The sequence below is a fragment of the Pezoporus wallicus genome, unplaced genomic scaffold (genome assembly GCF_028554395.1).
Source record: "Pezoporus wallicus isolate ANWC-B61680 ecotype Strahan unplaced genomic scaffold, APGP_CSIRO_Pwel_v1 contig_8673, whole genome shotgun sequence".
Lineage (NCBI taxonomy): Eukaryota > Metazoa > Chordata > Aves > Psittaciformes > Psittacidae > Pezoporus > Pezoporus wallicus.
The window spans coordinates 1,930,300-1,942,811 of NW_026637196.1; the positions used below are offsets into that span (position 1 = coordinate 1,930,300).

General features: G+C 45.1%; 1 protein-coding gene across 1 annotated transcript in view; it reads left to right on the top strand.

The window, feature by feature from the left end:
* The first annotated feature begins 3,696 nt into the window (after positions 1 to 3,696).
* INO80 (INO80 complex ATPase subunit) overlaps positions 3,697 to 12,512 on the top strand; it is a 62,631-nt gene continuing 53,815 nt past the window's right edge. The window contains exon 1 of the mRNA XM_057403992.1: positions 3,697 to 3,945. The gene's annotated coding sequence lies outside the window, so the exon portion shown is untranslated. The remainder of the gene's footprint in view (positions 3,946 to 12,512) is intronic.

The following is a 12,512-nucleotide window of genomic DNA, read 5'->3' on the forward strand; positions in this document are numbered from 1 at the left end:
GTTGTGGGCATGTAAAAACTCTTATTCAATCCAGACATGTAAACAGGGGAGCTTGTAAGAGGCTTGCTCATTGAGATTAGAAAGAGTTGGCTTGGAAAGATTAAAAAACCTTCTGGCCATCCCGTGTGTGCTTGGTTTCCATACAGATAAGTCTCTTGGCATAGCTGTACAACATAAAAGTGAAATGAATGAACCACTGTGCTAGCAAAACCAGGGTTGTACTAATCAAGAGGACTTCTCTGCCAAGTCAGAGTTATTTCAGGCTGGGAAAAGCAGTTTCCCACTGAAGGTTACATGCGAGTGTTGTCTGTCAGCACTGCTCTATCAAACTCCTCTGGATAAGACTGTAACACTAATGTGGTATAGAGATTGAAATGTGTGTATAAATGGGGAGGGAGAGGAAGCAGTTAAATTAGCTTTAACAAATAGCACCCTTCCCCCCCCCCCCCCCCCCCCCAAGTAAAATTAGGTATCAAAGCAAAACCAGGTTATTTCCGGTATCCTTGTTTTATTAAACCACAACACTGGTATCCACCAAAAGTAAAGCTCCTCCAATCGGTAGTTATTCTATCACATGACAAAATTAATGTAGGCCATGCCTGAGTCTTGGAATTACTTCTGGGGGGAAGGAAGGGGAAAGGGGCATATTTCTGTATTTGACTTGCAAGCACAAGATTGTTGAAACTTCCATGGTTTTGAAATGATGAATTTATACACAGTTACTTTAAATACTTTAAAAATACGGCATGTTTTGCCATTCAGATGCTTCAGACAGGGTGGGGAACCTCTGCAGTATAAAGAAGGTTTTGTTCTCAGGGTTGTGGCTATGAGTATTGGTGAACGCTGATGAGAAAAATAAAATAAGGAAGAGTGGAAGAGATGAGAGGCACTGTAACCACCAGACTGCAGTCCCAGAGCAATCTGCACATGTGGTACTAGTAATGACACCAGGTTGCAAGGGACATGATGTCTGTGTGTGAGTACATACAAAGCCTATTTGAGATGGTTTTCTTTGGATGTAAACTGGTGTGACCAGATGCTTCTGATCTGTCTGCACACATTTCTTTTGAATACTGTTAGGGGAAATGTGCCTTAGTTTTTTTGTTGGGTTTTGTGGTTGATTTGTTTTATTTTTCCTCTCCACTGAGAGTACTTAGACCAGCAGTATTTAAATACATGTCTTCTTTGAAAGGACTTGCTTACCTGTGAGAGTGGCAGAAAACTTGGTAGAAGAACTTCCAAGGTTTGCTCTTTGTCAGTACATTTTGCTACATTTGTTGTTAAACCCTTAACAGTATTCTGTAATCAAAATGTACAGTTCCTTTGTCTCAGTTCACTTTAGAAGAATAAAAACAGGTTTGAAACGAGTTTGTCCTACAACTTTTAATTTGGAGATTGAGCCTGTGTTTCATTTGGTCTGTGAAGAGATGCTGGTGGTGGATTGGGCCCTTCTCCAGCACTGGAGGTCCTCGCATTCATCTGGAGCAAGGTTCTTCTAAGCAGTGAAGTGCTATCACAAAGCAGCAAGGTATGCCATGATACCCCATACAGGCTCTTCAGAGCCAGACTGCTCAAGACCACTTACTTTTCCCACAACTGAAAGCATCTGGGCCTACCCACTCTTATTAGAGAGAGGGGAAACTCTGATGTATCAGACAATGGAAGGAGGGAGAGAAGAGAAGTAAGGATGTGAAGGTGTCCAGTTTGGAATGTAGAAGAGTCGTCTAGAGTACCTCTGTGCAGGAAACAAACAAATTGCTGAAGGCTCCATTCTCAGTGAGAGACTGAGGTGCATTCTCAGCTTCTTCCAAGAAGTGTATCTCTATCTGGAACCATATTACGATAGAATAAGGATTTCCAGACAGGAATTGGACAGTGTCACTGAGTCTGTGCCACTGTCTTGCTTTACGTAGCAAAACCTGCCTGGGTAAACATGGCTGTGGCTTTGCCTAGTTCTCTTTTGGGAATGGCATAAAGAAATAGATTGGAATTGAGTGATTGCTCATTAATGCACAACGTTAAAAGTGACTATTTTCTGAAAGGACTGGTCTTAGTTCTTGTTTTATTTTGTAATACTCCATAAGACCTTCTCATGCTGCTCAGTGCTAGTACTCAGTTCTGAGTTTGTTCATAATGTGTGACAAAATCGTGTACACTTCTGATCAATCTAACTGCTGATTGTAGTTAGGGATGTAAGTACCATGACTAGTTAAGTACAACTCTATAGTGAAGCTTTGCTGGGGCAATAGCCATGGCCTTATTTTTGTTTTCTGGTATCTGTAGTAGCTACTGTTTGTGCTGGGATGACACAGAACTTAGCCACAAAGTAGAAAGTTCTATCTTCAGGCAGTAAGTGATCTGGCTTAATCATTAATTTAATGATTTACTTCAAGTGCACTACTGGCTGGGGTTGGGGAGGCAGCCGTGTTCCACACCAAGTAGCCCCACTGCCATGTAAGCACAAAGTGTCCTCACAGTTCACTTTCAGGCCTATTTTGTCCCAGGCTCCTCTGATGCAATTGCTCATGCATGGCAAAGGGCATGTAGTAAAATGAGCTTCCCTCCACCACATACCCCTTTTCTGTCCATGGTAACGTTAACCATGATTGTGCCCTACTCCTACAAGACAGAATGAGTTGCTGGAGTCGGTCCAGAGAAGGGTCTGGAGCACCAGCCTGAAGAGGAATGACTGCACCCAGGGGGATTAGGCTGGAGAAGAGAAGGCTCAGGGGTAACCTCATCGCTCTCTACAACTGCCTGATGGGAGGTTGTAGGGAGGTGGGGGTTGGTCTCCCAAGTAACAATTGATAGGACAAGAGGAAACAGCCTCAAGCTGCACCAGGGGAATTCAAACTGGAAATGAGGCACAGTTTCTCACCCAAAAGGTGTTCAAGCATTGGAACAGGCTGCCCAGGGCAGTGGTGGAGCCACCACCCCTGTAAGTGTTCAAAACCCATGCAGATGAGGCCTTCAGTGCCACGGGTTAGTCGTGGCCTTCGCAGTGCTGGGGTAAATGGTTGGACTTGATGGGTCTTAAAAGCCTTTCCCAAATGGGCTGATTCCATGATCCTACGCTTCCCAGCGCCGTCCGCGCCTCAACCCTCCCTCAGGCGAGGGGGTGGCCGGGCACATGCCACCTCCTGCCCCGCCACGCTCCCGGCCGGGGAAATGGGGCAGCTCCCGGCCTGCCCCCGCGGCGCTGAGGACCCGGTGAACGTCCTGCCGCGGCGATGAGCGGTGAGCCCGCAAGAAGCGGCCCCGGGGAAGTGTCTGAGGGAGCGCCATGCCCGCCGCGCTCCCCCCGCGCCCCACCGCCCTTCCGGCGCCTCAAGGGCGAGAGCGCATCGCTTTCCGGTACACATCCCCCTGCCTCGCGAGAGCCCGCCCCGCCTCGCGCGAGACTCGCTAGCTCACCCGGCCGCTTCGGCCGAGTCCCTTCGGCAATTTCCGTCACTGCCAGACTCTACCAATCGGTCTCGGGAGCGCATCGATGGGAGCGTGCCCCCCGCCGACTGCGTTTAGGGACGTTGCCCGCAGCGCGGGCACGGGACCCGTGCGAAGGCTGCGGCGAAGCGACCGGAGCTGCGGGGACTACGCTCGGGGCCAGGGTGGCGGGGAGGTATGCGGGGCTCGATTGTTCAGGCCTGGGCATGGCGCCTCTCCTCCCCCCCGCCATGGCTCCCCGTGTCCCTGCTCCTCTCCTCTCAGTGAGCGAAAGTGGCCGCCGCCGCCGTCCCAGCGCCCGCAGCCGCCGCCTCCTCCTCAGCAGCAGCGCGGGCGCCATCTTGGCGAGGCAGGAGTCGAGAGCGCCCCGCGGCAGCACACAGGCAGCGCCAGCCCCGGCAACGCGGGGCGAGAGGCCGGGTGGAGCGAGCGGGGGAGCGAGCCCAGGAGACACCCCCAGCCCCCCGCCGCCGCCGCGCCGCAGGCGAGCCCGCCACACAGGTGAGCCACCGGGGCGACCGGGCGAGGACAGGCCGGGACGGAGCTACGAGAGGCGGTAGCGGGGCCCCGCCGGGGCAAGGCCGTGGCTTCACACCCACCACACCCCCCACCCCCCCTTCTCTCCGCCAAGCAGCGGCCGTGGCAGCCGGGCCTCTTCTTAAAGAGACAGGCCCCTTCCCCGCCCTGCCCTCCGGATGCGCCCCGATATAGCGCCGCAGGAGCCGACCCCCCCTTCCCGCCCGGACCGGGGGAGCCTCCGGGACCCCCCCCAACACACGGCGGAGGGAGGGCGCGGGGGTGAACGGCGGGACCGGGGGGGGGGTGGCGGGGGCGCCGCCGTGCACCTGCGGGCGCACGTGCGCGCGGCGGGCGGTGGCGCGTGCGCTGGGCGGGGGGGGGGGCTGGGGCGGGAGAGAAGGGGGGAGGGAACGACGGAGGCGCGGAGGGGAGCGGGACGTGGGGGGGGGGGGGGGGCGCGGCGTCACGGACGGGGGGGCCGGCGGCGGTTGCTGCGCGCCGCGTCCTTCCGGCTCTAAGGCGGTTCTGGGACCCTCCGGCCGCCCTTGGGCAGGGCGCGGGGGTGTAGGCTGGGCCTTCGGCCTGTACCTGCCCTCTGCCGACAAGGCCCCGTGCGCCGCTGCTGCTCCAACGCGGGGGCGCCCTGCTCGGGGGAGGCCTGGGGCTACCTGAAGCTCCGCGTGGAGAGCGGGGCGTGCTGGTGACATCGCTTCCTAGACAAGAGTGTACCTGAGACGTGGGTTAGTGTTTGTGTGCGCTGGGAAACACCTCTTCAGAGCCACGGTGTAAAGAAAGTCACTCCTGTTTCACTGCAGACGCACAGCCTGATACAATTTTTGTTTTAATTACTATTATTTAACTGTACATTCTGACTGTTGCTGATCTTGTGTGGTAAGACACCTCCTTACTGTTGTAGGTGATAATAATAAATTCCTTTAGATTACTGTCATCTTTTCATGAAGAAAATGGTGCAAGTCAAGCTCCTTTTTTTTATATACTGAAATGTCCCTTACATGCGTTATTAGAATTCAAGTTCTCTGATATGAACAGATCTACTCTGTGGATATATACAGCACATCTGATGTGCCTGTGACATGAATCAGATTTGTGTTGTCATTCCTTTATCTATAGGAGTAGGTCATGACATCTAGAGGCTGGCAAGATACTGAACTTTTTCTCAGAGTTTAAGGGTATTCCCTGTGATTCACTTCTAGTCTCTCTCTTGCACATGTATTATAAAGCTGCTTAAAACACTGCCTTGCAAACCAGTGCAAACCTCATGAAGTTCAGCAGGGACAAGGATTGCACGTGGGTGGGGGCAGTCCCAAACAACTACAGACGGGGTGGAGACTGGATTGAGAGCAGCTCTGCGAATGACTTGGGGGTGTTGGTCAGTGAGAAGCTCAACATGAGCCAGCAGTGTGTGCTTGCAGCCCAGAAACCAGCCGTGTGCTGGGCTGCAGCGTGAGCAGATTGAGGGAGGTGATCCTGTCACTACTCTGCCCTGGGGAGACCCTCCTGCATCATCCAGCGCTGGGGCTGGGGCTGTCCCCCAAGAGGGACATAGAGCTGTTGGAGTGAGTCCAGAGAAGGCCACAAAGATGCTCTGAGGGCTGGAGAAGCTCTGCTCTGGACACAAGCTGAGAGAGCTGGGCTGGTTCAGCTTGGTGAAGAGAAGGCTGGGGAGACCTTACAAGTCTTCCAGTACCTAAAGCAGGCTGCAAAGGAATCTGGAGAGGGACTTTTTAAAAGGGCTTGTAGTGACAGGACAAGGGGGAATGGCTTTAACCTGACGGAGGGGAGATTGAGATGAGCTATAAGGAAAAAATTATGAGCGTGCTGAGGCGCTGGCACAGGATGTCCAGAGAAGCTGTGGCTGCCCCATCCCTGGCAGTGTTCAAGGCCAGGTTGGACACAGGGGCTTGGAGCAACCTGGTCCATTGGAAGGTGCTTGCCTGTGGCAGGGGGTAGGGACAGGCTGAGCTTTAAGATCCCTTCCAACCCAAACCATTCTGTGATTTTATGATTTCTTGACTGTTCAGATGAGGAAGTTTTGTAGGTATAACATAATCTGTAAATTCTGTAACAAGTGTGCTCTTCGGCAAGCTAAATTAAAAGATGGGGACTGTTCTAGATGGCAGGAAGAAAGTGGTTCTCTCAGAGCTTTCTTGGATGTAGTTCCCTTTTTGTGGTTGGGGGTGGAAGGAATGAAAACCAAACAAAACCGAAACCAACTGTGCAGTTTGTGTTCAGTGTACAGAGAGGAGGAGTGAAGCAATGGCAGTGGTTGAGGGTAACAGTTGGTGCTGGGTTGTAGAGCAGAGTATGGAGGCATTGTCAGAGGCCTCTGTAAATGATGTTTACTGCCCTTTTGGGACCAGACTTACTCTAATTGAACGATTAAATGGCTAAGTTTGTTTTTCTGCTAGTTTAACTATGGAAGCAAAGCTGTGGCATGCCAGCTGCTGCATTGGGTGTGTTTTAAGGTATTCTTTTGTACACTTAGGTATATGCTTCCAGCAATTTTTTTTTTTGTAGAACCAAATTTTTTTTTTCCTACTTTTTTTAACATAATAAATCAGGCCCTATCTGTGACAGTTATTTCAGCAACTAGAATATTCAGCGTCTGTGTCCCACAGGGTCTTTGCTGTATTTAAAATCAGTTAAAAGGTGGAACAGAGATCCATGCAATGCTCTCATCCTTGGAAAACAATATATAGCCTTACCACAAAAGCAAAACTGTGAAGTACTATATATAGGACAGTATCTAGTTTTAACTAGATTTCATTACTCAGAAAAGCACTTAAAGCTGCTTAATTTTGAACCAAAATGATGTGAACTCACATTTCAGTCGTATGAACATTTCTTTTACTCATTCAGCTTGAGTAGTGGAATCTAATGGCTTTAGGTTTAAATACGCTCCTATCTGCTTTTTTTAAAACAATAATCTCTTATGTATGAAAGTTCTGTTTAAGGCACTGCCATAAAACCCACTATATGGGTATTATGTTTTGCTTTCAGACCTGGCATATGGTGTACTCTGGACAAAGGTTGTCAGTGTAACTTTACATTAATCAAAGCAAGTTAAAATGGGACAGGGAAAGAAGAGCGTGATTCTCCTCCAAGCAGGATACCTTTTCAGGTTTTTTATGCCACAGTTGTCTGTATTAGAGATTATACACTTGTAAAGAAATCTGACAAAATTATACCTACCTTATACTACTGTACTAACGTAAGTTTTCTATATAGATCTTGACTAAATCTGTGTATGTTTGTGTCAGGGGTTACTCTGGAGATGTTACTGCAGGAAATTCTTAGGGCATTCCGCTATTCTGATGAGAGTTGTATGTCTCAGTTGTAACTTTCTTAAAGGTTCTTAACTTCTTAGGTGTTCGTATCAGTTTGGAAAAATCTCTCTTAGTAAGTTGGTGTCAAAATGCAAAGCACAAAAATCCCAGAAAACTGCCATAATTGTGAGGGAATTAAGATAGTGTAAAAGGTTGTATTTCTGCTCCCAGTTTTTAATCTTGCTTTATGGATGACCCCTTCAGTGCTGTACATAGAGATATGAGAAATATATATTTTCCATGTGTCAACTGGGATTTAAGGTTTTTGTCTATGTGAATGTTGTGCCAGTGTGCTTAAATGTGTTGATGGAGTAGAGGCAGGAGATTGCTTTTGTGGGCTGCAGTATTTGAACAGGTAAGTGTGCTCATCTGCGAGCTGGTAACACTTCATCTACATCCACTTCATGTGTGGCAAGTGAGGCTCAGTTCATTTTATCTCTGTGATTTGCCTCATGTTTGTTATGGGTACGTACCCGAGAAGAAGTACTATGGATGAGCTGGTGTGTTGTGCCTTTTACCTTCATGGCAGCTTGTGTGTGTGCATGTGCCCTCAGATTGGAGTGCAGTTGCTACCATTACTCATGATCATGTTTGATGTTAATGTTAGTCATAAAGAGAAGGGCCTTACCTGAGTTGTAGAGATGCCAGCAACTGAAGGAAAAAAGAGAAAACCAAGAGATTTCTGGAAGAAAAAGTACTATTTCAAGCAGCTGGACAAGAGGTCCTTTCTGACATGCAGCTACACTGTGCACTTGCCACTTTGTGGGGCTTCTCCTTTAAATTGATATCAGTAGCAAATACTTGTTGGACTTCATTCAGAAATAGTGGATATTTGTTTAAACAGGAAAAACTACTTTGAAAGCTAGGCTGCTTCGTGAGGGTGGTGTTTTTGCTGTTTGGGTGGTGCAGGTCAATGGGTATGAAACTTGGAAACCTTGTTATAAAGCTCTGCTCTCTGAGGATGGCCTTGGAGGATTCTTCTCCAGTGCTGGGTGTTTACTTACTGATTAGACAATAATGGGCAGACTTGAGAAAACAGTGGGTGAAGAAACCCTACACCTACATTAACATTGGTTTAAGCAGTGTGATTTAAAACAGGATAAGGCAGTCTTCATCAGAGCTGAACTTACATCTTTAAAAAGTATGTATTTTTACGGAAGTTATTTATATGAAGCTAGTATATATATATAGCTAAACTTGGATCCTGCTATCTTGCCCATGCTTTTAATAATTCAAAGGGCCACATGACACAATGAAATGGTTTCAGTGGGAGCTACTGATTAAATAAAAATGTTATAGGATTCAAGGTGCCAGCCAGGCAGTGCAGCAACTATTTATTTCCAAATGCTGATTTTCTAAACTGTTACAACTCTTGGAGAGATGAAGAGAGAAAGCAAATAACTACTGAAAGGTAACATAAAATTGGTGTTATGTACATAAGGAAGTCCCGATGGCAGAAGGATTACTCCGCAGCATCCAGTCACTTTACCACCTGTAACATACAAGTGTTCAGCTAACTGTTACTATCAGCAATTTATACATACTGAAAATCTGTATTTCTGCAATATTCTTTAAACTGAATATACAAAAGGATAGATGCATTGCATAAATGACAAAAATGGAATGAAGTAGTAATCACCATGTAAATCCCCTCAAGCAATACCTTGGTGATGTCCTGAACACTGTCACCTGCTGTAGTGGGTTGGGCTGTTTTGTGCCTCTGGCTTGTTTGTTCCCATCTTCTCTTGCTTCATTATTCAAGCAGTTTTTTGCCATTGGAAATCTTTGGGTTTTAAAACCTAGAATGAGAACAAAAGAACAGAGAATAAAGAAGTATCTGTCAATTACCTTTCCATGTTATTACTTTGATCACCAGAGAAGCCCTGTGTGATTGTTAGCATATAAGTAAATGAGAGGCTGAATTCAGTGGCTGAGCTTTTCTCCCTTCAGTGTGGCTGTGTAACATATTAAATTTGTTTGGGGCATTGTTAATCCATTTAAGAATATTGTTAAGTTCTTCTGTGATTATTTGTTTATTTGGTAGGTGTTACATGGAGAGGAGTAACTGTTTTGAGGACAAGAATAATTAACTTTGTATGTACAGCAGCCTCATGGGACAACTAAAATAGGAAGACAAGCAAAAGCATGTCTTTTTCTAAGGGTGAAATGCAGAGTGTTTACACTGTATCAGGACAAGGAGGACGTTATTAAATGTGGAAATGTAAAGTTTCCTGATTTGGGAAGTAATATTTAAGAACATAGGTATCTGAAAAGACTATGGATGAGACAGGTGCTTATCATGTACCACGTACCACGTGTCCACACTTAGCATAGTGTATGCAATGAGGGGGTATAATGTGTTAAGATATGGAATGGAAACCAAGGCTTTACAGTTGCTGCAGTCATTGCAGACAGAAGGTGTTCTCCCTTGCTTTCATATTTGCCTAGGAACTCTGCAGTAGCAGTGAGCCACTCCTGAGAAAATATCTTAGTTTTCTAATTACTGGACACATCTGATAGCATCTTCTTTTCCTGGGATCATTTATATCTCATGAGTAAAGAAACAATCTTCTGGTTGGGTTATCTCCTAAGCTGTATGAGCATGGGGACAGATGAGCATCATTGCCTGTGTGGAGCAGGGGCACTGATACAGCAGACTGGTGGATCCATGTAGACCAGCACTTAGGCAAGTGTGTCTTGGGTAGCTGGAAAAGCATCCAGTCACTCGTTTTAGATCAGGAATATGATTGTGTTTGTTTTGTCTCTGGCCTGTTTGCTGTCCTGCAATTAAAAACTTGACCTCAAATCTATTGTAATTCCCATTATTTTGCTGTTAAGCTTATATATGTTTGTAAAGGCAAGGATCACTGGGGAGGGAAAAAGAGTACATTTGGTCTGTTGAATCCAAATAAAGTCCTGTGTACTTGGTGCTCCTTGGGGCACATTTCTTTCCCGCAGTGCCTCAAGGACAGACAGTGCCAGTAAACATTGAGTTTTGGGACGGAGGTTTTCTGCAAAGAGCAGACAGGTGAAAGGTGCGTTGTGGTTCTGAGTAAAACCATTGAACAATGGTCACATGTGACATTTTGACTGGGGAAGTAAAACAACACCATGTTCACATAACACGTGCTCTTGTTGACGGATACATTTTGAAATGGAGTAGTGAAAGAGGTCATTGTACTGATATGATACCAGGGGTTGATTCCTGTACTTATAATGTGTACCATTTTCATTGGTGATCTGGAGGAAAGCCACTTTCACTTTCTGGGTGTCCTTTTCTATCTCCTCATGAATGATTTCTTCCATCAGAGATGCATGTTTCATATTTTCTAACCTCTTTACTTTCTTCATGGCCCTGTCTCTTGGAGGACAGTTTAGGGTGGGTTTGGGGTTGGTTTTTATTTCCAGATGGCTGTTAAGAAATACCATGTATGTAGATGAAGGTTTCCTGGAAAACATTATTCTTGATACCCTTATCATAGGGAAAGCTTTGAGGTGCTTTGTTCTACCTGTTAACTTCTACTGAAGTGGGTATTTGCTAACAGAGATCAATCATGTCGTTACTATCAAGTGTACAAAGATCTATATAGTGCATAGAAAGCTGAACCTACATAGCTTCAATCTAAAAACAATTTTTAAATGAGTGCTGTTGTGCCTCTAACCATTTCTGGCACATTGGTTTATTCTGCATGGATAAAGATGTTAAAGTTGGGTTTTATTAAGGAATACTAAGATTTGCTCTTGTTCAGCCACAATCAAGAGTCTCACTGCAGTAATCACTTATCACAGGTTTTGTAACTATCATTTTTGAGGATAAAAGACTTGGAAAAAACAGATGTTGTTTTTCAGACTGTATACGTGAAGAGTGAACGATTTGAAGGCCAGATACTCAACCTGTGTTTTCACTTCCATAAGCTTAAAATAATTTAGTCATTAACAGTTTAATAATTGATGAAATATAGAGTGTTTCAAATGAAATTAACGTGAGATTTGCTTCAGGTTTCATAGTATTCTGAAGAATTGGTAGAAACCAGAAGAATCCTTCAGAAGAACAGTTAATTCAGGTCTTTCAAAAGCTGACTGCTTTTACTCTTTTCTTCCACCAGAAGAAAAAGCTTAAGGCATTTATTTATTAGTAAATATTATAATATTTAGGGTATTGACAGCACTTTCATTTACATGGTAACAACTGTGACTTTCTCACTATTATTATGACAATTATGGCATCTTTTGTGATTGAAGAAAATAAAATTCCAGTTGACAGAGCTATTACTGTAACAGTTGTTATGACATCTTTTGTAGTTGAAGGAAAATAAAACTGCAGTTGGCAGTTGATAGCCTTGTTTTTAAAGTAATGTATTATGCAGATATTGCAGAGGGGATGTGTCCCTTTAAGAATCTAAAATCCTGAGAACAAAGGAAAAATAAAAATCAGGCTATTTTTCCTAGTTGAAAAAAACATAAAGCTAGAATGGGTTCTAAATTTGTAAATATCAAAGTATGTAATAAATTGCTAATTATATGTTGGTTTTAATTTAGTAAAGATAACGGTTGAATTTTAGAATTGAGGGGGTTTTTTGGTCAAGTATTTGTAGCTTGTTTGTCAGCAGGTAACACTTTTGAGTGCTCTAAGAATACCATTGCTTTAAAATAAAGGAAAAGTCCTGTTGGTATTTTGTAGACTACACCTATGAACTGAATGGCAAAACCAGTATTTTCAGTAATTATTCCTTTGTGGAGTAAGGTTATATATATGATTCAACCTAAGAATAATAATTTATTTGCTCTCATTCAACTTCCATGATACACTGCTGCCCTCTATTCAGAGTGAAACATAGAATCATAGGGTGGTTTGGTTTGGAAAGGACCTTAAGATCATCCAGTTCCAACCCCCTGCTATGGGCAGGGACACGTTATCTTTAATAGCGGTAGAAGTTTACTTCGGATGTTCGAGGACTGGCTTCATTGTACTTTGAATTTTTATGACACTACTAGGCCAGTGTAGTGCTCAGTCCTGTCAGACAGCATCCATGAAGACATAAACCTGAAAATTAATAATCTAGTTTTTGACTATGGTAATGGTGTGGTGAAAAGTTTAGTGTGACTTTCTGTTTGTTTAATATACCTGTTAACAGCAGCCTAAGCTTTTTGCCCAGAACTACCTTGGTCATGTTTACTGGAAGTACTAGCATTTGGTGTAGT